At 44.3% G+C, this 25078-nt stretch overlaps 1 long non-coding RNA gene across 2 annotated transcripts in view; it reads right to left on the bottom strand.

Moving 5' to 3' along the window:
- LOC148112512 (uncharacterized) overlaps window positions 1–22924 on the bottom strand; it is a 35294-nt gene extending 12370 nt beyond the window's left edge. The window contains exons 1-2 of one of the 2 annotated variants that reach the window (XR_015729409.1): window positions 22109–22924; window positions 2360–2548 (exon numbers count right to left, since the gene is read on the bottom strand). This is a non-coding gene — a long non-coding RNA (uncharacterized LOC148112512). The remainder of the gene's footprint in view (window positions 1–2359; window positions 2549–22108) is intronic. The other variant, XR_015729408.1, reaches the window with a different exon arrangement.
- Window positions 22925–25078: the final 2154 nt, after the last annotated feature.

The raw sequence follows: 25078 nt of genomic DNA, 5'->3' as shown, positions 1-25078 counted from the left end.
GGAAATCTGGGAGTTGAAGTCCATCCATCATAAAGCTGCCAAGGTTAAGAAACACTGGAATATATGATTCTTCTTCTTGTTGTTGTTAGTTGCGAAGTCGTGTCCGACCCATTGCCACCCCATGGACAACGTTCCTCCAGGCCTTCCTGTCCTCTACCATCAATGGAGTCCATTGAAGCTCACGCCAACTGCTTCAGTGACTCCATCCAGCCACCTCATTCTCTGCCGTCCCCTTCTTCTTTTGCCCTCAATCGTTCCCAGCATTAGGCTCTTCTCCAGTGAGTCCTTCCTTCCTTCTCATTAGGTGGCCATGCTTCTCGTGCTGCCTTCCAACTCTACAATTTTAGACTTTTCCACACTGCAAGCAGGAAAGGACTTTTTTTTTTAATGTATTGTCATATTCACTGCTGAATACGACAATTCCTTCAGAGGGCTGAAGGAAAACCTTGCCAGGAGAACAAATATAGGTATGAAATTTCTTGAGTTCCCAAAGGGAAGGGAAAAAAATATGATACTTGCATAAAAAGTAAGCTTGTTAGCAAGTTCCACTTTTCACCCCAGTCCCTACCTCTCCGTGTGGAGAATAAATCCTTATCTCTCGACAACGCAACCCCACCCCTTTGCATCTGTGGCTCTAAAATGATGGCTGTAATTTCGGCCTCTTTTCTCTCTCTCTCTCCCCCCCCCCCCCCCAAGAGGCACGGTCTCTACACATGGCTGGGCTTTCTCTGAATCCGTGTAATGATTGGGTTTCGTTCTTGTTTTTTTGCACCGAAAATGTGCAGAGAATATTTATTATTCATCAGTGGAAGACATCGGCAAGCCAGATGGCCAGGAAGTGAAGGAGACTGGCAGTTTCTGAAGGCCTTGTGTGGAGCACAAAACACGATTTCATGAAGAAGTAGAAAAAAGGGGGAAAAAAAAAAGGAAGAAGAATTCCTTGCAGTGGCATGAAGACCAATTTGTTTAATTATGGGTGCACACACTGACCTGGATTGAACTGATGGGTGTGTGTGTGTGTGCATGTCTATAAAACAAGTAGAGGGCACAGCATCACGAGGAGGAGGAGGAGGAGGAGGAGGAGGAGGAGGAGGAGGAGGAGGAGGAGGAGGAGGAGGAGGAGGAGGAGGAGAATGTACTGTTGTTTCTGGTTTCATTATCAGAAAAGAATCCAGGTTGAGCTGGCTTGGAAAGGAAGAGTGTTCCCAGCACAGAAGGGAGAAGGAGATGCAGGCAGAGAGACAAGGAAGAGAGCCAACAGGAGAATGCAAAGAATGCATCTTGACACAACCCACAGAGAGATGGTAGGAAATGCTGGCACTCAGTGGCAGACATTTGGATGCTTCCTCCATTGAAACAACGAAACACAAATTAAACCATCTTCAGCAAAGCAAAGAACTCAGCACAAAACAGCATGATTTTTTTTTTTAATCTTAATTAGGTTTTCATGTAGCAAATGAGGTCTTTTCTTTGCATTCTGGACCATTTTTTTTAACTGCAGCCTGCAGATCCAAGGCGCCAACTGGCAAACTGAACTTTGGAAGTGGCACCAACCAGAAGGTATCACCTTGCCTTCCCCCATTTGGGACAGATGGAGTCCTTCCTTAAAGTATTCTGCAGCTTGACACTCTAATGAGGTGTTTTTCAACTTTGGCAAGTTTGAGATGGGTGGACTTCAACTCCCAGAATTCCCCAGCCAGCTGGGGAATTCTGGGAGTTGAAGTTCACCCATCTTAAAATTGTCAAGGTTGAGAACTCCCACTATAATCATTTATTTCCTGCAAAAGTGGATAAACTGACTTGGACATTGCCCCACTTAGTTTAAATCTCTGAGTCATGTTGTGCTATAGATTTTCCTGGCGTTACTTTCTCCGAATCACTCAGCATATATAAGGGTAAATATTGACACCCTTGAAATCCTAAATATAGCACTGATCCAAGCACTGTTGAAATGCATTAGCATCTACCTGGAAATCCACTTCAACGTTAACTCCCCTCCCTTTAAACAGCTTGCATAACGGATCCCCACAACCAAGCTGACTTCTAATCAGTTATTTACAAATAATACACCTTGGCGTTTAATGGCAAGTTGATCAGCAGGGACCAAATAACGCATTAACCTCCACAATGGGAAACATAATTTGATGAGCAGAAATAATGGGAAATGCTACAGAATTCTCTATATAAATAACTGGTATATTTCCATCCAGAAACTGCCATCAGTCAACCCCTAACAATGCACCTCCATTCCGGCTTCTAATTAAAAATTAAATAATAATAATAATAATAATAATAATAATAATAATAATAATAATAATAATAATAATAATAAAAGCAAGGGACCTGCTTATCTAATTACCTTGAAGGGATTTCCTTCCCTCTCCTTCACGAAGTTATTGAATGAAAGAGGGAGGGGTGGACGATGAATGATTTATGGCTTTTTATTTCCTGCCTTGATTCGGCCGTTAAATCCAGACGAATTTCCCATGAGGATTTGGGAGAGAGTTTAATATTCTTTTTTTTCCTTCTTCGACTTGATCCATTATGCCTGGAATATGGAAAGAAAAAAAGAGAGGCAGACATTGGAGGAAGTATCAAGACGGAGTAAATTAAACAATCTCGACAATCCCCCCATGGATTTCTGTAGAAAGGAAACCAGCATTATCTGCAGGAAAGCAGGATGCTTGATGTCGATGGAACAGGCTTATGCTAAAAACGGCCTCCTAGATGACATGTAGGGTTTATCTCTCCCTCCTCAAACCCTCGTGCATGCACTTTGGAGAGCAGAGACGGTTGCAATTCAATCCATGTGGTTCTCGTACGGTTGGAGTGCACCGCGATAAGCCGGATGGAGACAGAGGGCCATGCATCTTAGACCAATATAGTTATTAAAAGCACATGATAAGGGCAGGAGCGGGACGTCTGGAGAATTGGCTAGGAGAAAAAAACAAAACAGAAAATGCTCTTTGGCTATTCATCTCCAGGTGGGCTCTGGTGAGCTAGATAATATGCAACATTGGTTGGAAAGAGGCAACGATGAATATCTATAAGGAGGAGATGTCACCAGGCGCAGTCGAATTTCAGCAGGGACTTGGCACATGCTCGGAACATTCAAAGGCGCGTCAAGTTCGAACTGAAATTAGAAATAAATCCGATGATGCAATTAAGACAAGGAGTTGCCGGCGGGAGCAGAGGAGGGGGAGGAGGGAAAGTAGCATGGATGTTAAACAACAACAAAAAAGCCCACCCACTTAATTTTAAAACAGAGGGGGGAGAATTACTTGCCACTGCAGGTTATTCATCGCTCTCGGCTTCTCAAAAGATTTTAAGCCACTGTAAATATTTTTTTAAAAAATGGTTTATGCATATAATAATAATAACAATGAAGAAATGAAGGACTGCTTTCCAATTTTATGGTCCCAAGAATGATTGGCCAACTCTTTCGGTTCCTTACTTGTTTAGGAAAGTGCTCTAGGATAGCTTGTAAATTGTGAAGGGGTACACGCCAGTGGTGAAATCCAACTTTTTTTTTACTACCGGTTCTGTGGGCGTGGCTTGGGGTGTGTGGTGTGGCTTGGTGGGCGTGGCAAGGGCAAGATACTGCAAAATCCCCATTTCCTCCCCACTCCTGGGGGATGGATACTGCAAAATCGCCATTCCCACCCCCACTCTGGGACCAGCCAGAGCTGGTATTTGGCGGTTCTCCGAACTGCTCAAAATTTCCACTACTGGTTCTCCAGAACCTGTCAGAACCTGCTGGATTTCACTCCTGGTACACGCACATCTGCAGGAAACAATTGTATAGCATCTTGGGTTCAGTCCATTCCTTGACCCAACTGGCATAATTCAAGCATCCTGACATGTCCGTCCACTTAAAATGCAGGTAGGACAATGCCAAAGAGTTGACCCAAAGAGTTCCAACTTCCTCATCCCTACACCTCGTGTCCAGAAAAAGAAACATCATATATTTTGCCCCTTCATTTTATTATTATGGGACACCATGCACACACACCCCTAATTAGATATCTGTAGAATCCATCATGCTGTATGCCCCTACAGAAGCATCTGGGGAAAGATCGGGATCCCTTGTTAGAGATCTTTTTCTTACCAACTTAAAAATGGTTTTGTGGGATCTAAACCACCCCAAAACATTATTTCACCAATTACCTAGAGAAGTCAAATTTTGTGAGTAACACCGACCTTCCCGAAGCAAAGAGAAAGTTGAACTAGATGTCCTACAAAGATTGTCTTTGATTCTATTTAAGTAGGTGTCTACCCAACTGTCTAAGCTGTTTTGAAAATTCAACCTTTTCAAAGGCGTGGACCTGCTGAAGAGCACAGGCTACATCTCAGGGGTGAAATGCAGCAGGTTCTGACAGGTTCTGGAGAACCGGTAGCAGAAATTTTGAGTAGTTCAGAGAACCGGCAAATACCACCTCTGGCTGGCCCCAGAGTGGGGTGGGAATGGAGATTTTGCAATATCCTTCCCCCAGGAGTGGGGTGGAAATGGAGATTTTGCAGTATCCTTCCCCTGCCATGCCCACCAAGTCACACCACGCCCACCAAGCCACGCCCACAGAACCGGTAGTAAAAAAAATTGGATTTCACCACTGCTCCATCTCAAAACACAAACCAACGAAAGCTTTACATGAATAAGACCCTCTTATTCCAGCAAGCCGGCCTGGCCTAATTTTCTCCCCTTTCTTTTAAATTTTTTAAAACTGAAATTTTAATTTGTTTTAAATTATTGGGGTTTTAATGGTCGTGGGCTAAATTATTTAATTTGGTTTTAAATTGTTTCTAACTTTTGTATTTCTGTATTTTATCCTGTGCCTGTTCACCGCCCTGAGTCCTTTGGGAGTAGGGCGGTATACAAATTTAATAAAACAAATAAAACAATAAAACAACCATGTGCCCTTCCAGGAAGAACGGTCTTCCATGATCAAAGCAACTGAGACAAGACTTTGTTTCCTAAATTGCACCATTTGAAACCCGATGCACCACTTATTCTGGCTGGCCAGATTCTCCTCTACCCTTGATGATGTGAACCCTGGAAGAGTCGGTTTTGTTTAAAACAAGAAACAGAACAGAACCAGCAAAATTCTGAACTCTGAGTGAGAGCAACCCGTCAGCTCTAGTTTCCAAAGAGACCTTCCAATGTTTCATGGCCAACATTAACTGCGATACATCTTAAGAACTCAATCTGACTTGCAGCTTTATTTCTCCAAACGCTTTACTTGTCCAGTTAGTTGACCCATCTAAAAAAAAACGAGTGGACTTAATTACAATACTGCCATGGGAGCCGATTTTTGCCAAGGAGAAGAGATAGCTGCTGTCTCATGTCATTATTTAATTGGTTTTCTCCCCTTTCCGCTTCTGAGAGTCACACCTTATCTTTTCTCTGCCGGTCCAGCTCTCTGGGCGAACAGATAGTTTTGACTGACCTTTCCAACGGGACGGTTTTATGGTGGCCACTTTTCTTCAGCGGATCCATCTTTTGCTAGCAGGCAAACATTTAACCTTTTGTAAGTTCAGCCTGCTGCTGTTTGGTGAAAAGGGCACTCGGGGAAAAGAGGCTGTTTTTTTATTCATCGTAGGAAACAGTGATAGGAATGCCTTTTCTATTCTTCCTTTTTTTCTTTTTTTTTCTTTTTTTTTCTTTTGCAAGGAAACGTAACTAAACAAAAGAAAATATTTGGGAGCTCAGCAAGAGGGAGAGCGAGAATCACAAGCACGAGTATCTTAGTTTATTTATTTTATTTATTTATTTATTCGAATTTCTATACCGCCCTTCTCCTTTCGGACTCAGGGCGGTGAACAGCCAGATAAAAAACATCTATACAAACATCACGGTTAAAAAATAAAGTTAAAATAATTTATAAATTTGGCCCATAATTTAAAACTTGTCAATTTAAAATAAATATTAAAATTTTAAAACTAACCCTAAAATCAGGACAGACCGGCAAACTGAAAAAAATAAGTTTTTAGGGCCCGACGAAAGTTATGGACACAGGCAGTGGTGGTATCCTATTTAGCCACATTTTCTGAGCCACACGCATGCATGCAACAGGGATGGGTTCTAAAAATTTTTACTACCCGTTCTGTGGGCGTGGCTTATTTTGTGGGTGTGGTTTGATGGTCATGTGACAATTCTTTAGGATTTAGCAGAGGTACTGGTCTACCAGGCTTTTAACTCCTTGCAGAGCTGTACTGGTCTACCTATTTGTTTTAGGAGGCACTGGTCTACCCATTTATTTTTGGAGGCATCGGTCTACTCATTTGTTTTTGGAGGCACTGGTCTACTCATTTGTTTTTGGAGGCACCGGTCTACTCATTTATTTTTGGAGACACTGGTCTACTCATTTGTTTTTGGAGGCACTGGTCTACTCATTTGTTTTTGGAGGCACCGGTCTACCCATTTATTTTTGGAGGCACCGGTCTACTCATTTGTTTTTGGAGACACCGGTCTACTCATTTGTTTTGGGAGGCACCGGTCTACTCATTTGTTTTTGGAGGCACCGGTCTACCCATTTATTTTTGGAGGCACCGGTCTACTCATTTGTTTTTGGAGGCACTGGTCTACCCATTTATTTTTGCAGGCACTGGTCTACCCATTTATTTTTGGAGGCACCGGTCTACTCATTTGTTTTTGGAGGCACCGGTCTACTCATTTATTTTTGCAGGCACTGGTCTACCCATTTATTTTTGGAGGCACCGGTCTACTCATTTGTTTTTGGAGGCACCGGTCTACCACCAAACTGCCTTTTAACACTGATCAGCTGTAGGGCGGCCCTTTGAAGTCCCGCGGCAAGAGTTTAAACGGTTTTTTTTCCTTCTAGCCGATCAGCTGGGACTCGGGAGGCAGCGAATAGATTGGGGGTGGAGCCAAATAAAAGGTAAGAATAATGCGGGGGCGGGCAGCTCCCGAACAAAGAGAATCAGTTTGGTGACATCATATCGTCACCGCTACCTGTTCGTCCGAACCGGGCCAAACCGGGAGGAGCCCACCACTGCAGTGGTGGTATCCTATTTAGCCCCATTTTCTGAGTCACATGCATGCATACAAGCTGCACGCATTAGCAACACACGTGCATGGAAGGCCACACGTATGCTCACATTTTTGCTGCGCGGTGGACCAGTGGTAAAATTATGTGAAACCTACCTTTGGACACAGGAATAGCTTAATGACAGGATTCATCCAAGCTGCTGATGTCCAGCTTGGCCTAAACCCAGCAGCTGTACTTTCATCTGCTAAACTTGGTTAGTATGAACAAGGATGGCTTTGCAGGGCAGGCACTTATCGGGTCCCACAGTCAAAGCCAATTTGACTAGTTAGGATGTTTTAGGACGCGATAAATTATGCCAGGCAAAAATCAGGAAACTGCATCTTGCTTTCTTTGGCCATGGCATGCAGGAGAAGTTCACTGAAGAAAGCAATTACGTTTGGAAGAGTTGGAGGCAAAAGGAAGCCATATTTGATGGTGGCTGGACACTATCAAAGCTGACATCAGACAGAGCATCGAAAAACTCAAAGAAATGATTCAAGGTTGGAAAATGTGGAGAGACCTGGCCCAGAGAATCTCCATGAACCAGACATGACTGAATGGACAACATCATGTAATGAAAAGAAGGACCAGGAGTGACATGATAGCAATGTTCCAATATCTAAGGGATTTTCACAAAGAAGAGGGGATCAACCTATTCTCCAAAGGGCCTGAAGGCAGGACAAAAAGCAGCAGATGGAAGTTAATCAAGGAGAGAAGCAACCCAGAACTAAAGAGAAATTTCCCAGAACAATTAAACAGTGGAACTACTTGCCTCCAGAAGTTGTGGATGCTCCATCACTGGAGGTTTTCATGAAGAGACTGGACAGCCATTTGTCTGGAGTGGTATAAGATCTCCTGCCTGAGCAAGGTCCTCCAAGGTCCCTGCCAGTTCTATTCTGATTGATTGATTGATCGATTGATTGACTGCCCAGCTCCTTTGGAATTCATAAGTTCCATTGCCTTTAACAAGATTGATGTTCAGGTTTGTTTATCCAATACCCCTTAGCAAAAACTCTGGCCCATCATGCTAATAATCCTGGCATTATAAGACAGTCCAATTAAATGTGTGGATCAGGCATCTTGTTTGTTTGTTTGTTTGTTGTATTAGATTTATATAGCGCCCTACTCCCGAAGGACTCAGGGCGGTGAACAGGCACAAAATAAAATACATAGATACAAAAGTTAAAAAAACATAATTAAAACCAGATTAAATAATTTAGCCCGAGACAATTAAAAATCCCAATAATTTAAAACAGATTAAAATTTCGATTTAAAAGAATTTTAAAACAGGGGAGAAAATTAGGCCAGGCCGGCTTGCTGGAATAGGAGGGTTTTAAGAGCACGGCGGAAAGTGTGCAGATCCGGCATCCTCCGTATCTCTGGGGAGAGCTCGTTCCAGATAGTGGGTGCCCCCACAGAGAAGGCCCTCCCCCTGGGGGCTGCCAGTCGACATTGTTTAGCTGACGGCACCCAGAGGAGCCCCTCTCTATGAGAGTGTACCGGCCAGTGGGAGGCTGCTTGTGGTAGTAGGCGGTCCCATAAATAACCAGGTCCTAAGCCATGGAGTGCTCTAAAGGTGGTGACCAAAACCTTGAAGCGCACCCGGAAGACCACCGGGAGCCAGTGCAGCTCGCGCAGGAGAGGTGTCACACGGGAGCGCCATGTTGCTCCCATAACCACCCGCGCGGCTGCACTCTGCGCCAGTTGGAGCCTCCGGGTGCTCCTCAAGGGGAGCCCCATGTAGAGAGCGTTGCAGTAGTCTTAAATCTTAAAGAAGAGCAAGGGGTTGGGCTTCCAACTCTGTTATTCTATCATCATCATCCTCATCTGCCAACCCAGAAAAATCAAGCAATTCCCTAATTAAAGCTGTCATGGAAATGCAACTGGTGAAATGGTAGCAGGAAAAGTCACTTCATTTTTTTTGCAGAAAATCTTTCAGAACTAAGCAAGGGACACTCAGCTGTGATACAGCAAAGGAATGTGTTAGTGTCCCAAGGCAGGAAAAAAATTGAGCTATGAGACCCTTCAGAACTAAAAAGACTGAATTTTGCAGAAAATGGAGGCATGCAAGCAACTATCCTGGGAAATCACAGGTTCTCCCATGCTTGGGAACGGTTTGGGGTCATTCTTCCCCTGGGCATCACTCAACGCGAGACTGCTGAGTGGCAAACTCCCGCGCAAATGCAACCCAAGCAAAAATGCCCCAAAATGAGCAAGAAGGCCCAATCATGCCTAGATAAACCAGGCTCCCCACCAGCCCGAGACCATTAAATGGCTATGAATGGGACCTTTCATGAGAGTGCTGGGAACTGCCAACACTCATCTGCTCTTTGCTAATTCCTCTCCGTATTGTTTGCTTAACCCATTGGAACCTTTGGGGCAAAACTGCCAGCAGAATGATGGGGAAACAAAGCTCGTTTGTTTCATCACGTCAGGATTGAGGACACAGAAAGTAGGCCAGAAAGTTGGAGGACAAGACATCTGCTGCGCACCAAAAATATTTTTGCAATAAATTAAATTCCCCTCCCCCCCACCAATGCAAGACATTCAGAAGTTCATCGTTGTTCTGGATAGCTGGTGTTTTATTTAAAAGAAAAGTACCACAAAATCATGCCCGGATCTTATGCGTACCTCCAAGAACATCCTTGGTAGGACAGTGGTAGAACATGCTACCAAGAGCTTTGGTAGGACAGTGGTTTAAAGCACCCTGTTATTAACACAGCTGCCTGCAATTACTGCAGGTTCGAATCTCTCCAAGGCTCAAGGTTGACTCAGCCTTCCATCCTTTCTAAGGTAGGTTAAATGAGGACCCAGTTTGTGGGGGCAATAAGCTGACTTTGTATAAATATACAAAAGGATGAAGGCTATTGCTTAACGCATTGTAAGCCATCCTGAGTCTCCAGAGAAGGGTGGCATATAAATCAAATTAAAAAAAAAAAAAGAACATCCTCACCCAGTTAGAAAAAGCGAGGAGGGCAGCAGTGGTGGGTTGCTCCCGGTTCGGTCCGGTTCTTGCGAACCGGTAGTAAAAGTGGAAGGAGGCTCCGCCCACTCGCCCGGATCTCATCATGGATGATCTGCGGATGCGAAGAAACACACGTGCGCAAGCGAAACAAGCTGCCCCGTTGCGAACCGGTAGTAAAAGCAGAGGGAGTCTCCATCCACCCACCCGGATGTCATCATGGTGTCGAGCCCGGCATGCTCGACATACGGACGGGACGCGAAGGACGAACGGTGGAGGCTCGGGACAGATATAACTCACGGAATCCTGCGCTAAATTCACACGATGATAGATCGGTGGTGGGAAACGCGACACGCGAGGGGGTGGGAGTGTGTCAGGCTAGGATAGCCAGATTAGCGCAAGAATTGAAGAAAACGCCGGAAACGCAATTACAGACTATTAACGCAGACGATCATTACGAAAGGGGTGGGGAACGGGGACATAAGGCGCTACGAGGCGGATGCTCGTAGCGCCAACTTTGAAGGACTTTGAGACTTGGCGTTGTCTTGTATCTGACGAAGCATTAAACCAGGATTCACTCACAATTGATGTGTCCAGCTGTGTTTTATTGCTGTCTCCGTACTGTGCGGGACAAGGAGCTGAGGCATGGACGATCTGTGCATGCCCAGAAGCGCGAGCGAGCGAAGCAAGTGCTCCCTTTACGAACCAGTAGTAAAGGTAAATAGGACCCACCCCTGGTAGGCAGGATTTGGTATCACATGGTCTGGAGGAGAAGAGGCTGACATGTAAAAGTGTGTACAAATGAGATTAAATCCCACCCATACAAGATGCCCACACTGGATAAATTCATGCAAGGAGCAGTGGTGGGTTGCCCTTGGTTCACACTGGTTCTATGGAACTGGTAGTAAAACCGGCAGGAGGCTCCGCCCACCAACTCTGACATCATCAAAATGCTTCTGCACATGCGCAGAAAAGCACACATGGGTACGAGCAAAGCGAGCGCATGCACGTAGCCCCACTGCGAACCGGTAGTAAAGATAAGTAGAACCCATCCCTGGCAGGGAAGTCTTGAATTGGGTTGGCACACATTCTTCTCCATATTTCAGCGGTGAGTTTCTAGCCTGGGATAGGACACCTTGCAAAGGAAGTGACATTTTCTGTTCCTCAATTTGCTACAGGTAGTCTTTGACTCCTGACTGTAATTGAGCTCGGAATTACAGTCATAAATTATTGTGACTGTAAATCGAGGCATCACCTGATTGGACTTAATTTTCTGATATTTTTTTTGTGGCGGTCGTTAAGCAAATCAATGTTCCCCAATGGGCATTGTTTACTGGAAAACCGGGACTAAATGCCAGAAACTGCCATCGTAAACAGTGGTCACATGACCGTAGAACACTACAAATGGCCATAAAAGTGAAGCGTTTGACAAATGCCTAAAATGCGGTGACATGACTGGTTGTTTGGGTGGCTGTTACACTTTTTGGGAATCAATTGTATCTTTTGAGGGCTACCTGTATGGAGGTTCCCCCAACCATTAGGTAGGCGGCCGAATGGTTGTCTAGTTTGAAATTATTCTCATAGTATACAACACCTTGCTTTTATGGTGTAGGGTAGTGTTTCTCTCCCTTGGTAAAACTTAACATGTGACGCTGGCTGGGGAATTCTGGGAGTTGAAGCCCACACATCTTAAGAGTTGCAAGGTTGGGAAAAACTGAAAAAAGTGTGGATAAGATAACAATAGCAATAGCCCTTAGACTTATATACCGCTTTACAGCCTTCTCTAGGCCGTTTACAGAGCCCCCAACAATCTGGAGGTGAGAACTTATAGCTTAGGAGGACCTGATGCTCAACTAGAGAAGGTCTCAATTTCTGGCTAACCCTCTGTTTTCTTTGCTAGCTGGGGAATTCTGGGAGTTGAAGCCCACACATCTTAGAGTTGCAAGGTTGGGAAACACTGCACTGGACTGTGGATGGGATGGGAATTTAAGTTTAGGAGGACCCAACGATCAGTGAGAGAAGGTCCCATGATCTGGGTAACCATCTGTCTCCTTTGCTGGCTGGGAAATTCTGAAAGTTGAAGTCACCACATCTCCTAGATGCCACAGCTGAGCAATGCTTCTTTAAGGTTTAATGTCCCCTCCAGAGTTAATCTAACAATTAATACCACCACCCGAAAAAAATACATAATGTTTCAATCTCTCTGCTTTTGTCTTCCTTAAAATTCCAGCAACTGTCGTCCAAACACTTCTCCATTCAGCTTGGTGGAGATTGCCTTCAGCCATCCGTGCGGCTCTCCCCCGCTTCTCACGACATTCCCCCAAAGATCTCCCCGTCTCCAGCAAATATGTAAACTTATTCCAGGCACTGACTCAGCAAAGAAAAAACTCCTCCTGTTTTAAGAGCAATAATCTATGCACCATCTGTGAGTCGCAGTCTGAGGAATGGAATTGTTTCTCTCTCTCTCTCTCTCTCCTTTCATCTCCTTTTGAGAGCAAATCTGCAAAAGGATATTCATTTTTTTTTTTTTTTAGCAAGCGATTGGAGCTGATGCAGAGTTTATGGAGCAAAAACAATATTGCAGTTGGACAGCTGTCACTTCGTTGAGTTTTATAGGCTTCTATCAAGTCCACTTAGTTCTCCCATTGTGTCTCCTCTCCCTCGTTTCTGCAGATTGGCATTGTTGAGCGAGACAGCACTGCCCCTGCTCTCCGCTGAGCCTGGTTTGAAGTCTTCCAGATATCAGATTATTTTCCATCAAAGTTTAGGAGGAGGGGAAGGGATTTAGCTCCTGGAAAAGAAGTGGGGAGACTCAACAGGCTGCTTCGGAGAAGATGAATTCAAATCCAGACACACTAGTGAACCCAACTTGGTAATTTGTATCCTTTCCTCAAAACGCACAGCTTGGCAATTCAATATGATTCCAGGAAGCACCAGAAATCTGAAGTTCAGAGTTCAGAGTAATATCCAAGGCTAAATTCTAACAACCAGAACAACCCTAAAATGTCCCTGAGCTTGAGAAAGAGTTGGGTCATCAATAGTCATGAGGAGTAATTGGCTGGCTGGCTGAGGAATTCTGGAAGTTGACGTCCACAAGTCTTAAAGTTCCCAAGGTTGGAGATCCCTGTTCTATATCAGTGAATTTTAGGTCTCAGAAGGGATCTTCTGGGGGGGAAGGACTCCATAAAATTTGTACAGATGGCATGTTGGCTTTTCCATTCATCTTGGTCAGGAACTACCTGGTCTAGACTCAGGAACCCACCGTTCTAGAACAGAGCCTTATACTGGGAGTCATCAAGGCCTCCCAAAATTCCTCAGTCATCTTGAAGTTGTCACGGCTGAGAAATATCATTGGATGCTGTATAGTTGTATGCTGGTTGGAGAATTCTGGGAGTTGAAGTCCACAAGTCTTAAAGCTGCCAAGTTTGAAGACCCCTGTTCTAATTTCATTTCCCCATCTCTGCCCTCCCTCCCCCCAACCCCCATTATCACTGCAACAGGAGAGGTAAATCCAAAGGAAATCAAAGTATGTGGACAAGACAAAGGAAGGAGCTTCTTCAGCCTTGGATTTCCCGGGTGAGGGTGGGAGTGGGAAACCAGAAGGCATAGTAGATCTTCCCCATGTTACAGAAAAGGCTTTGCCGATAACTGTGACCGCCTTTATTGGAGCCCAGCTGCTCTTGGCATCGGATAGCACTGCAGCGAAGAAGCTTAGCAGAATTGAATAAAGGATTAGACATTGCTGAGGATACAAGAAGCATCCTAAGCTCCTCTCCTCTAAATACTGTACTCCTAATACCAGGCTGCCTTTTAAGAAAAGCAAGAAAAGTAAGGTTAGAGATTCTTGCAGATGATGGATCTGAGACTTCCCTTCCCTTCCCTTCCCTTTCTCCTCCCCTTCCTTTTTCTCTCTGTCATATATCTATTTATCTTCTTCACTATCTTTCCTCCCTTCCTTCCTCCTTTCTTTCCTTCCTTCCTTCCCTCTCCCTCCCTCCTTCCTTCCCTCTGTCCCCCTTCCCTTCCCTTTCTCCTTCACTTCCTTTCTCTCTGTCATATATCTATTTTTTTAAAAAAAATTAGAATTATATGCCGCCCTTCTTTGGAGACTCAGGGCGGCTTACAATGCGTTAAGCAATGCGTTAAGCTATTTTCCTTCCTCATTATCTTTCCTTCCTTCCTTCCCACTCCCTCCCTCTCTCCCTCCTTCCCTCCTTCTTTCCTTCCTTCCTTCCCTCTATCCTCCCTTCCCTTCCCTTTCTCCTTTTTTTTTTTTTTTTAATTTGATTTATATGCCGCCCTTCTCCGAAGACTCAGGGCGGCTTACAATGTGCTCAGCAATAGCCTTCATACTTTTTGTATATTTATACAAAGTCAGCTTATTGCCCCCACAAACTGGGTCCTCATTTCACCTACCTTAGAAAGGATGGAAGGCTGAGTCAACCTTGAGCCTTGGCGAGATTCGAACCCTGCAGTAATTGCAGGCAGCTGGTCTTAAGCAGCTTAATAACAGGGTGCTTTAAACCCTTGTACTACCAAGGCTCCTTCCCTTCCTTTCTCTCTCATATATCTATTTTCCTTCCTCGTTCTCTTTCCTTCCTTCATTTCTTCCTTCCTCCCCCCTCCTTCCCTCCCTCCCTCCCTCCCTCCTTCCTTCCTTCCTTCTTTCCTTCCTTCCTTCCTTCCTTCCTTCCCTCTACCAAGCCACACCACGCCCACCAAGCCACGCCCATAGAACCGGTAGTAAAAAAAATTTGATTTCACCACTGCTTGGCCCCCCTGATTCCTTTATGTGGTGGAATAGATGGAGCCCCAAGAGTCCAAAGCACACACCTCATTTCCATCTGTAATAGGTGATTTATCTCCATTCCGATAAAGATTGGAGAAAACGAGGTAAAATGCAACTCTGTCCAATTGCTGCAGTGAGCTGTTGGCATCGTGCACTGAGGCAGGAGTCTCCAACATTGGCAACTTAAAGCCTGGAGGACTTCAGTTCCCAGAATTCCCCAGCCAGCTTTGCCAAGAGACCCCTGCACTGAAGGATCCATTTGAAGTGGACACATTCAATTTGTCAGTCAAAGGATTACAGAATAGCCTCCACTCAGCTCCGATTTTGGGAGTCCTCTCCGTGGCAAGACACACGGCTTAAATCACAGGTCGGCCTTAACAGGCCTGCCCCTGCCACTCAAACCAGCTTTTGAAAAGCACTTCCTTTTTCTAATGGCTGCATTTAGGGAAATGCGGAGCGTTCTCGAGAATATTTTCTCTGCTTTTTTTCAGATATTTGGCGGTGGCTGAAAATGGCTCTGTCATTTATTCCCTGTCCAAATGAATTTGGATTTAGCCCAAACAGCTCTGCATAAAGTTGTTATTTCTAGGATAATTATATTTCTATCTGGTCTGGCACGAGTTGCATTCACCAGGGGACGGAGGGCCAGTTTTCTATTTGTGCGTATTAATGCCAAATTTATTGTTTGACCCAAATCTGATACAGAGATGCTTTCTCCCCGTGGAAGAGCAGCAAGAGCCCCACTTACTGACGGTGGAGAGAACTGGCAGTCTGCAAATTTTAAAAAAGTGGTTTGTTTCCTATCTGCACTCAGGGTCACCCCAGAAACACACTTCTGACAAGGAAGCAGATGTCTTAATAGCTAACTGCAATTAGAGTACATTGACTTGGAAACCCCACTGAAGAAGGGGAATCACCTTTGAGTAAGCTTTCACCAGGAGGGTTAACGCAATGCACTTAACCCAGAGGTGTCAAACTCGATTTCACTGAGGGCTGCATCAGGGTTGTGTTTGAGGGCCTGGGGTGTACAACAGTGGTGGGTTCTAACCGGCTTTACTACCGGTTCTCTTTGTACATGCTGTCAGCATTCTACTGCTGCCATAAAGAGAAGAGGAAGAGGCTTGACTTTTCACCTACTTATTTTCTCTGTAGATAATATCCCCTAGGAGATGGGATGGGAGGGGGGACATTCCTGTGAGTTGAAGTCAGGACGTGGGGAGACTGACTTGGAAGATGGCCAATGAGACGCTGTGAATTGGGGAACGGAAAGGGAAGGGTTTGGGGTCAGAGGGTTAGTATTAGCTACGACGAAGTCGGGACCAGATTGTTGTACTCAATAAATGTAAGATTTCAGCAAAGATTATTTGTTTGGAAATGCAATTTATTTGAGATGACATCGAAGCCTGACACATGCACTTCGTGCACAATCGCCTCTTCGTGCAGTCCATAAAACTGCAAGGGAGATACCTGCAGGAGCAACTGTCCAAAACCCCACCTCCCATGGCTGAGGAACTACAGGGCCAATGTGGTGGGCAGCTAGAATTCCAACACAGACATGATTGGCTTGGCATGTTTTTCCAATTTTCTCTCTCAAATCACGGTTAGAATCCTCGATTACTTCCTTTATTAACATTATGAAACCTGGTTTCATCACCGTGGATGAAGATCCATAGCTGAGACGTTTGGAGATGCAGAGGACACATGCGCCCTCCAGGTTGGGATGCTGGCTTTTCACGGTAAACCAGGTATCATAATGCCTGGCTGCCCACAAGGATGCTTGGAGGTGTCAATAAATGATGCGCTAAGTGTTTGTTCTTCTGGTTCAGTGAAGCAATTATTACAATCAATTGGGTTGTTTTGCAATTTGCCATTATTAACCTCAAGAATGTCAATGATCTGCCACTGTAATCAGGGCCTCATAAAGGATGAGCTAATGATGGAAATCCAGCCGTAGAAACTGGGGGATGCTAATAATTTTCACGTTCGCTGTTTGACTTGGAGGATCAAAATAACAGGCTACTCCTAATTCCACCTATTTCCTGTCTGCAGAAAACATCATGGTTGATACCGAAAAGATTTCCATTATAAGTTGCTCATTGACTCCACACATTGCATTAACAAGGGATTAGTAGTTGTTGACTTTCAATTTCTGGATGTCAACCCTGAAGTGGATCTATCTGAGGCCATCTCAGAGGCTTCAGGGTTGCCCCGAAGCTGAAGAAGGGGCAGGGAGGGGCAGGGAAATACCTAGGTGGGGTTTTGTAGCCCAAAACAAGAAAGTTTTCTTGTGGGAACCAAGGACACTCCGACAGTTGAACCAAGTGAACCAAGGACACTCCGACACTTGTGGGAACCAAGGACACTCTGACAGGTGGCTGGCTAGGGGAGGAGCGAAGTCACCAAGCAATCAGCCAGCACCTTGATTGGACAGCGTGATCAGCGACTTGGGGGAAAGGGGAAACTTTTACTTTTTAATCAGGTGAAAGCTGCGGGAACTTTCAGAGTCGGTTTTTGCCAGTTGTGCCAATATGGTGTATGCAATAAATTGTTCTTTGAGGAATCTGCCTACCTTAAGAGTTCTGCATTCTAGGGGTGCATCACTTGGAATGTTGACACTGGATGTTCATGGGAAGCTATCAAGTGACAGAGTGACATCTTGGAAAGGGTATGTTTCCCCCATCTACATTTACATTGGTGGTGAGCTAAGGGTGGGAAGACAACGTCCCTCCTTAAGAAGACCCATATCTCAAACTCATGGCAATACTTGACTGCAAACCACTTCAGTGATGCAATTTTGGACTTTTTAAGAATGGGCAGGAAATGAAAATGGAAAATCAGCCACATCGACACCAAATTTTGATCCTTGGGGATCTGAAACGGATTCTTTAGTTCCATTTGGACTACAGCAGGAGTTCCAGCCTTGGCAACTTTAAGACTTGTGGACTTCAATTCCCAAAATTCTCCAGCCAGCCATGCTGGACACCCCTGGTTTAATACTTGAAGGCAAGACTATAATTTATTATCCTATTTTATTTCTCCAGTGAATTCAGAATTTCTGGGACCGACTCAACGTCTTATACTTTTCTACTGTGAGTAGAAAGAACGGTTACCTCCCATCTACTCGCCAGTTGCAAATTGGATTTGGGTGAGGTGAGGTGGGGTGTCTATATCTCTTCATTTTTCCTCCTTGTGTCTCGTTAGCCCTTTCAGATTCCAAATCTTTCTCCTCTTCAACCTTTAACACCTTTATAATTCTCCTCCGAGAGCTTTAAACGGCTCTGAGGCCCATCTGGAGGGGAAGGAAGAAACAAACAGAAATAAAATTTGACTTTTAGGCACCTTCAGAACAAGGGCTAAACATGAAAAATGTTGACTCCTTGACTCTATAGACCAGGGATGCTGTGAGCTGCCAAATGTGAGAAACACTAGAGGAAAGGAAGAGATAGATGTTTGTTCTCGATAATATTTTACAAATGTTCTCCTGCAGAAGGACTAGCCAGGATTATCTTGGGCCACTTGCTGTGATCAGAAAGAACCACCATCTGGCCAGAATTCACTCTGTCCTTTGGTCTTTGTTGCTCCCTTGGCTGGATTGAAACCACAGTAGGTTGGCTTAGTTTATCGCTCAAGACTGGAGCATCTCTTGAGATGGGAATGACTTTTCAGTTGACTCCAAATGGTCGCCAGCTTTCCACTAGGAGGGAACAGTGATCGTCTTTCATGGGTTGGACCAGATGATGATCTCTGGGTTCTAGGGTGACTTCCCTCTTGCAGTTGTGCCCCTTCCTTCTCGTCTTCCACTTGAAAACCACACAACCTACAGCTCAGCTAGAACATCCAGATCAGGGGTGAAATCCAGCAGGTTCTGACAGGTTCTGGAGAACCGGTAGTGGAAATTTTGAGTAGTTCAGAGAACCGGTAGCGAAAAGTTTGAGTAGTTCAGAGAACCGGCAAAAACCACCTCTGGGTAGTCCCAGAGTGAGGTGAGAATGGGGATTTTGCAGTATCCTTCCCCTGCCATGCCCACCAAGCCACACCCACCAAGCCACGCCCACAGAACCAGTAGTAAAAAAGAAATTGAATTTCACCACTGATCCAGATACATCTGTCCTTCAGAACGTGGAGTTTTCAGGTTCTCCATCTCCTTTGGGTCACCAGCCAATCATCTCAGTGACTTCTGGCTTTATTTCAATCCTGCTGTTGATAGCTTGTATCTGTCTACTTAGAAGTTGATGAGCTTCCTTAAAACTATGTTAGCCGGAGCTTGCTTCACTTCTTAGATGACTACTCTCATCTCTGATGCAGAGTTTTATATAACTCACCAAGGCCTAAATTATATACTGGAGAGAAGAGTTGTAAGAGACAGATGGCTGTGCAGACTTTCAAAAGTCTATCTAGCTCTTGCAAAGGGAATCAATCAACGCACATCTGATCTCACATACACACATCCACACTTCTTGTTGTATTTGCTGATTTGGCCTGCATTCAGAAGCCTTTGCTATATCCCTGCTAGAACCAGAATAGACCTTCCAGGCAAGTAAGGGCTGAGCTGAGCAATTTTAATTTCTAAACAGCTCATTTCAACACCAGCTCTTGACGGAATCGGGTGTCCAATTCTTATCCGTCCGGACTCCATCTTCTGATGGAGGAGCTCTGAGCGTCTCATTGATGTGCAACCCAAGTTTCTTAGTTTAGCTGAAGCTTGAGCAGTTAGTGGTTGTGTGCGTAGATCCCTGGAGGTGTTTGCGCCTACAGACAAGCAAAATGCTGTGAGCCTCAGGTAGAGACCGAAAAGGGAAAGGGAAATGCGATCCAGTATCAAATAGCTCCATCGCTTCTGCACGGGGTGATAAAAATGTGGATTTGTCAGGGATGGTTAGTTGAAGTCCTACAATTAGTCACATTATAGCTTATAATGGTATAAGTTGTGAACCTGGTCAGTCCTGGGAAACTTTATCCAGGACAGAATTGGAAGGAGGTTTTGGGGAAACTAGCTTTTTTAGAGATTTAGATGAGCTTTCCTTCCTTCCTTCCTTCCTTCCTTCCTTCCTTCCTTCCTTCCTTCCTTCCTTCCTTCCTTCTTTTACTTTCTTTTCCTTTTTCCTTCTTTTTCCTTCCTTCCTTCCTTCTTTCCTTCCTTCCTTGCTTCCTTTCTTCCTTGCTTCCTTTCTTCCTTTCTTTTCTCATCCCTCCTTCCTCTCTTCCTTCTTATCTTTTCCTTCCTGTAACTTTTCTCCTTCCTTCCTTCCTTCTCTTTCCTTCTCTTTCCTTTCTTCCTTCCTTCCTTCCTTCTTTCTTTCTTTCTTTCTTTCTTTCTTTCTTTCTTTCTTTCTTTCTTTCTTTCTTTCTTTCTACATTTATATAGCAGCCCATCATACACCCAACCCTGGGCAGCCTCTCTCCTTCTCCTTCTAACAAATCAGCTCCAAAATTGAAAACAGAGCAAACGGCAAACACGCCTCCCCCTTCCCTGAGACCGGGAAGGAAGAGCCGCTTTTTTGAGATTAAAAGGCACCATTTTGGCATTAACATCCGAACGTGAAATATTAAATATGCTCCTCCAAATAAGTGGGAACAAAGTGAGAAGCCTCTGCACTGAAAAGAAAATTGTACCTTTCCTTCCTAAATGACATTTGTCAGCTTTTGACACAAAGGGAGGGGATGTTGTTTTCTAATCAACATTTTGGAATGAAATATGCTATTTTGACATGGAATCATTTTGAGACAAAACAATTTTCTAACATGACAATCCCATGATGAAGCGTCAGTATGATTTCTTCTCTCTTTTTTTCCCCCTTTTTCTCTCTCTCTCTTTTATTTTTTCCAAAGAAATCTGGGGGATGGAAGACAAGGTGGAACCCGCTGAAATGAAGATGGTTTTGTGATTTGCCAACACCTCATTTATAAAATGCGGCCTCCTTTTCCCCTCATGGAAATGATTCATTCAATGAGGCACCAGCTTGAAAACAATTAAGAGCTTTAAACAAGGAAAACTTTTGCAGCTTCATAAAAACTCTCCCATCCTGCCAAGAGGGGAAGTTTTCCATCACTTTTTTTAATCCTCAGAAATATATTCTCGGCAGCCTCAATGACAAGAATTTGATTCTGTTTGCGCACAAGGATTAACCCAATCCTGGTTTATCTGATAATGAAGCAGAATTAGGGCAGCCCTGAATCTCATCCAAGTGGCATGATGGCTTAAGCATTTGGATACATACAATAGAGAATTGAGATATTTGATTGTGATTGTATTGACAGCGGCTAGAATTGTGTTTGCCAAAAACTGGAAAAATGAGAAAATACCAACGCAAGATGAAGTTATTAAGAAAATTATGGAATGTGCTGAAATGAGTAAGTTGACATTTGAAATTAGAGAACAAGAAGATAAACAATATTATAAGATATGGGATTTATTTTATCAATGGCTAGATACTAAAACATGGAAACGAAATATGAAATATAAAATGATTGCTATAATATAATATGTGAAAACAATTTCTTTTGAAATGGTAAGGCCACTGTTAGATAAATGAGGACAATGATATAAAGCTATATATTAGGTTGATAATATGAGAAATTAGATAATTTGTAAAATGAAGCACAAGGGATTTTTAACCGATCGACACACTGCTTGCAATTGTAATGAATGATGGATGTTTTATGTTTTGTTTGTTTAAAAATCAAAAAAATTTTTTTTTAAAAAAAAAGCATTTGGATGCTTGGCAAAGGACTCACATTTATGACCGTCACTGTGTCCTGGGGTCATGTGATCCCCTTCTGCAACCTTCTGACAAGCGAAGTCCACGGAGAGGCCAGATTCCCTTAACAACCATGTTCCTAACTTAACGACGGCATTGATTGACTTAACAACCTTGGCAAGGGAGATCGTAACAGGGTCGAAATTCACTTAACCAATTTCTCGCTTAGCAACATAAATTTTGGGCTCAACGCAGGGGTGAAATCCTCCCGGTTCAGACCGGATCGCCTGATCCCGTAGCGATGGTGGCGGGTGGTTCGGAGAACTGGTAGCAAAAATCCCTGACCTCCCCCCACCCCATGCCCAGCTGAGCTGCGCGATCATCAGAGGCTTTTTATTTTTTTACTTTTAAAAGCTTTTTCAAAGAAAAAAAAAGCCTCTGACCATCAGGCAACTCAGCTGGGATCGTCAGAGGCTTTTAAAATCATATTTTAGGTTGTAGAAAAAATGCTTTTAAAAGTTTTTTTTTTTAAAGTTGGCCACGCCCACCCAGTCATATTACACACACACACACACCAAGCCACGCCCACAGAACTGGTAGTAACAAATTTTACCTTTCACCACTGGCTCAACGGTGGTCATAAGTCGAGGGCTACCTGGATATCCACCATTTGCAACGTCCTTGAACGCTTCTTGTCGCACCTGAGAGAGGCTGTGAGCTGTGAGCCTTCAGCTGCGCGAAATCTCCTTCTTTTCAGAAATGTCGACACTCAGAAGGGTTAATGAGCTCCGGCACAGCCTTCTCCCCATCAGCCCTTCCTTCACCGACATAGAAGCCTAACGCTTTAGAAGTGAGGCACAGCGAGACAGGTGGCTTTGCAAACCAATTATTGCAATAATTTCATTTCTTAGGGGCACAACAGTGCAAGCTTTACAAGAAATATCGAAGGATATGAGCTGCGCCACACCACTGCAGCAAAAAAAAAAAGGGAGGGGGGGATTGTATAATTAGATCAGCCAGCACCGTTCACATCCCATCTGTTGAGTCTGTCCCATTAAAAAGGCTTTTTTCCCTTCCAGAAATATTATTAGCTTTAATGTGGTACTGGAAAGTAAGGAAGCACAACAGATTTCTACAAAAGAAAAATGCCCCCCAGGTCTATTCAACTTAGCCAGAACAAATACAGTTTCCTGTAAGGAAGACTATTGCCTACCGAGTAGGTCTCCTGTGCATGCCAAGCAAAATGCAGGTAATATTTGGGTGGGGGAACCCAGGCAGGGGTGGGTTCTATTTACCTTTACTACCGGTTTGCAATGGGATCGCGTGCACGCACATCGCCGATGATGCCATCCGGGGTAGTGGGCGGGGCCTCCCACCAGTTTTACTACTGGTTCTTGCAAACTGATTTTCGGGCCTTCTGGGCCCACCAGAAGTCAGGAAATGGGCCGTTTCCAGACTCCAGAGGACCTCCGGGGGGGGTGGGGAGGCTGTTTTCACCCTCCCCAGGCTCCAAGAAAGGCTCTGGAGTCTGGAAAGGGCAAAAAAACAGGCCTACCAGGCCCACCATGTCATTGCATGCCAAAAGTGGGGGAGCATGGGGGGGCACATTGAATTATGGGTGTGGGCACGTGCGTGTGTGACCCCACTCTCCCACGCTCCCCCTGCTTTTGGCACGCGACGGCAAAAAGGTTAGCCATCACTGCTCTAGGGGAAGGGTACTGCAAAATCTCCATTCCCTCCCCACTCCTGGGGGAAGGATACTGCAAAATCTCCATTCCCTCCCCACTCCAGGGCCAGCCCGGGGTAGTATTTGCCGGTTCTCTGAACTACTCAAAATTTCCGCTACCAGTTCTCCAGAACCTGTCAGTAACTATGGGTGGAAAGTCTGCTCCACTTTGCTGGGGCATGAGGTTCTTTGGCATAATGGCTCATGCAGGTCTGAATTTACTTTGCCTTCCCCTTCTTTTCAACTCGTTCCCTTTTCCATCATCAACTTATTTGGTGCTCCAGTCTTCATTCATTCTCTCCATGTGACAAAATCCCTTTGATGTCCATCTTTCACACCTGTCATTCATGTTTCAGTTCAATCCATATTCCTTCAGCACCAGTTCTATCTTGGTTGAACCCTTCGTCATTCTCCTCTTCCTCTCCTCCTCCTCCTCCTTCTCCTCCTCCTCCTCTTCTTCCTCTTCTTTTTCTTCTTCCTCCTCTTCCTCTCCTCTTCCTTCTTCTTCCTCCTCCTCCTCCTCCTCTTCCTCTCCTCCTCCTCCTCCTCTTCCTCTTCTTCTTCTTCTTCCTCCTTCTCCTCCTCCTTCTTAACCACCCCATGCCCCTTTCACTCAACTGACTTTTATGTGTCTCTTGACATACCAACTATTACAGGATCCCTCCTCCACATGGCTTATGAATCCTTGTAAGTGCAGATAATTACAAGCCATGAATGGAGGCCAAGCTTGAGTGTGATAAGCCATCACATGTTGACTAGCACTGAACTGAACTCCTGAACTTTTCTTGGAGAGAGAACGAGACAGAGAGAGAGAGAGAAAAGAAGAACATTCTTCTGGCATTAGACAAGCATTCCTGTTTTGCTGCCAAAGTACTTTTCTCTTAAACATTTTTTAATGCACTATCATGTTTCCTCTCACACTGCATTCTAGGTAGCGTTGTCACAGAAAGGACCACACATCTCTTCCATACTATTCTGAATTCACAGCTCCATGCCAAACAACGAGGCCTCATTAAATCCAGATCCAAGATGGCCTGGCAAAAGGACATCGTTCCACCGATTAAAACTCATTACAGATAAAACTCAAATACTTCAAATACTGTCCCTGCTTGAAGAGGTGAGAAATAGATTGGGAACATAGTCTGAGAACCTGGCATTTGATTATCTCCATTTAAACATTCCAGTGTCCAAAAGGACAGGGCAGAGCTGGGACGACACATGGAAACTCCAAGAATTCCCAGCCAGACTAAAAAAAAAAAAGGCAGGATTTGAAGGGATTGATGATAGCTTGGGCAAAAAATGTAGCACACAATATTGAATTAGAGGAATGGGAAACAATTTGGAACAGAAATTATAAAATAACAAGATCGGCAAAATATAAAGAGAACCAATACAAAATGTTTTACCGCTGGCATTTGGCTCCCTCAAGATTGGCAAAAATATACCCAAACCTAACCCCAAATTGTTGGAAATGCAGACAGAAGCAGGGTACCTTCTATCACTCATGGTGGCTGTGTCCAGAATTGAAAAAATATTGGAAAAGAATAAAAAATTGGCCATAGGAAATAACCAGCATTCAACTGGAGTATACACCAGAATTGTTCCTCCTGGGGATAATGAAAAAGAGTTACGATAAGAAGACAAGACACATCATTCTACATATAACAACTGAGGCAAAATTGGCCTTTGCCCAATGTTGGAAGAACGCAAAGACCCCCTCTGATGAATTAATAATTAAAAACATTTTTGACTGCGCTGAAATGGATAAACTGACATTGGAATTGAAAGGAATGACAGACTTGGAGTATTATGTATCATGGGAGAAATGGTACAAATGGATTGAAAACAGAAAAATTC

This window comes from Pantherophis guttatus, chromosome 9 (assembly GCF_059756535.1).
Source record: "Pantherophis guttatus breed Tessera chromosome 9, ASM5975653v1, whole genome shotgun sequence".
NCBI lineage: Eukaryota > Metazoa > Chordata > Lepidosauria > Squamata > Colubridae > Pantherophis > Pantherophis guttatus.
This window is presented reverse-complemented; position numbering and strand designations above follow the sequence as displayed.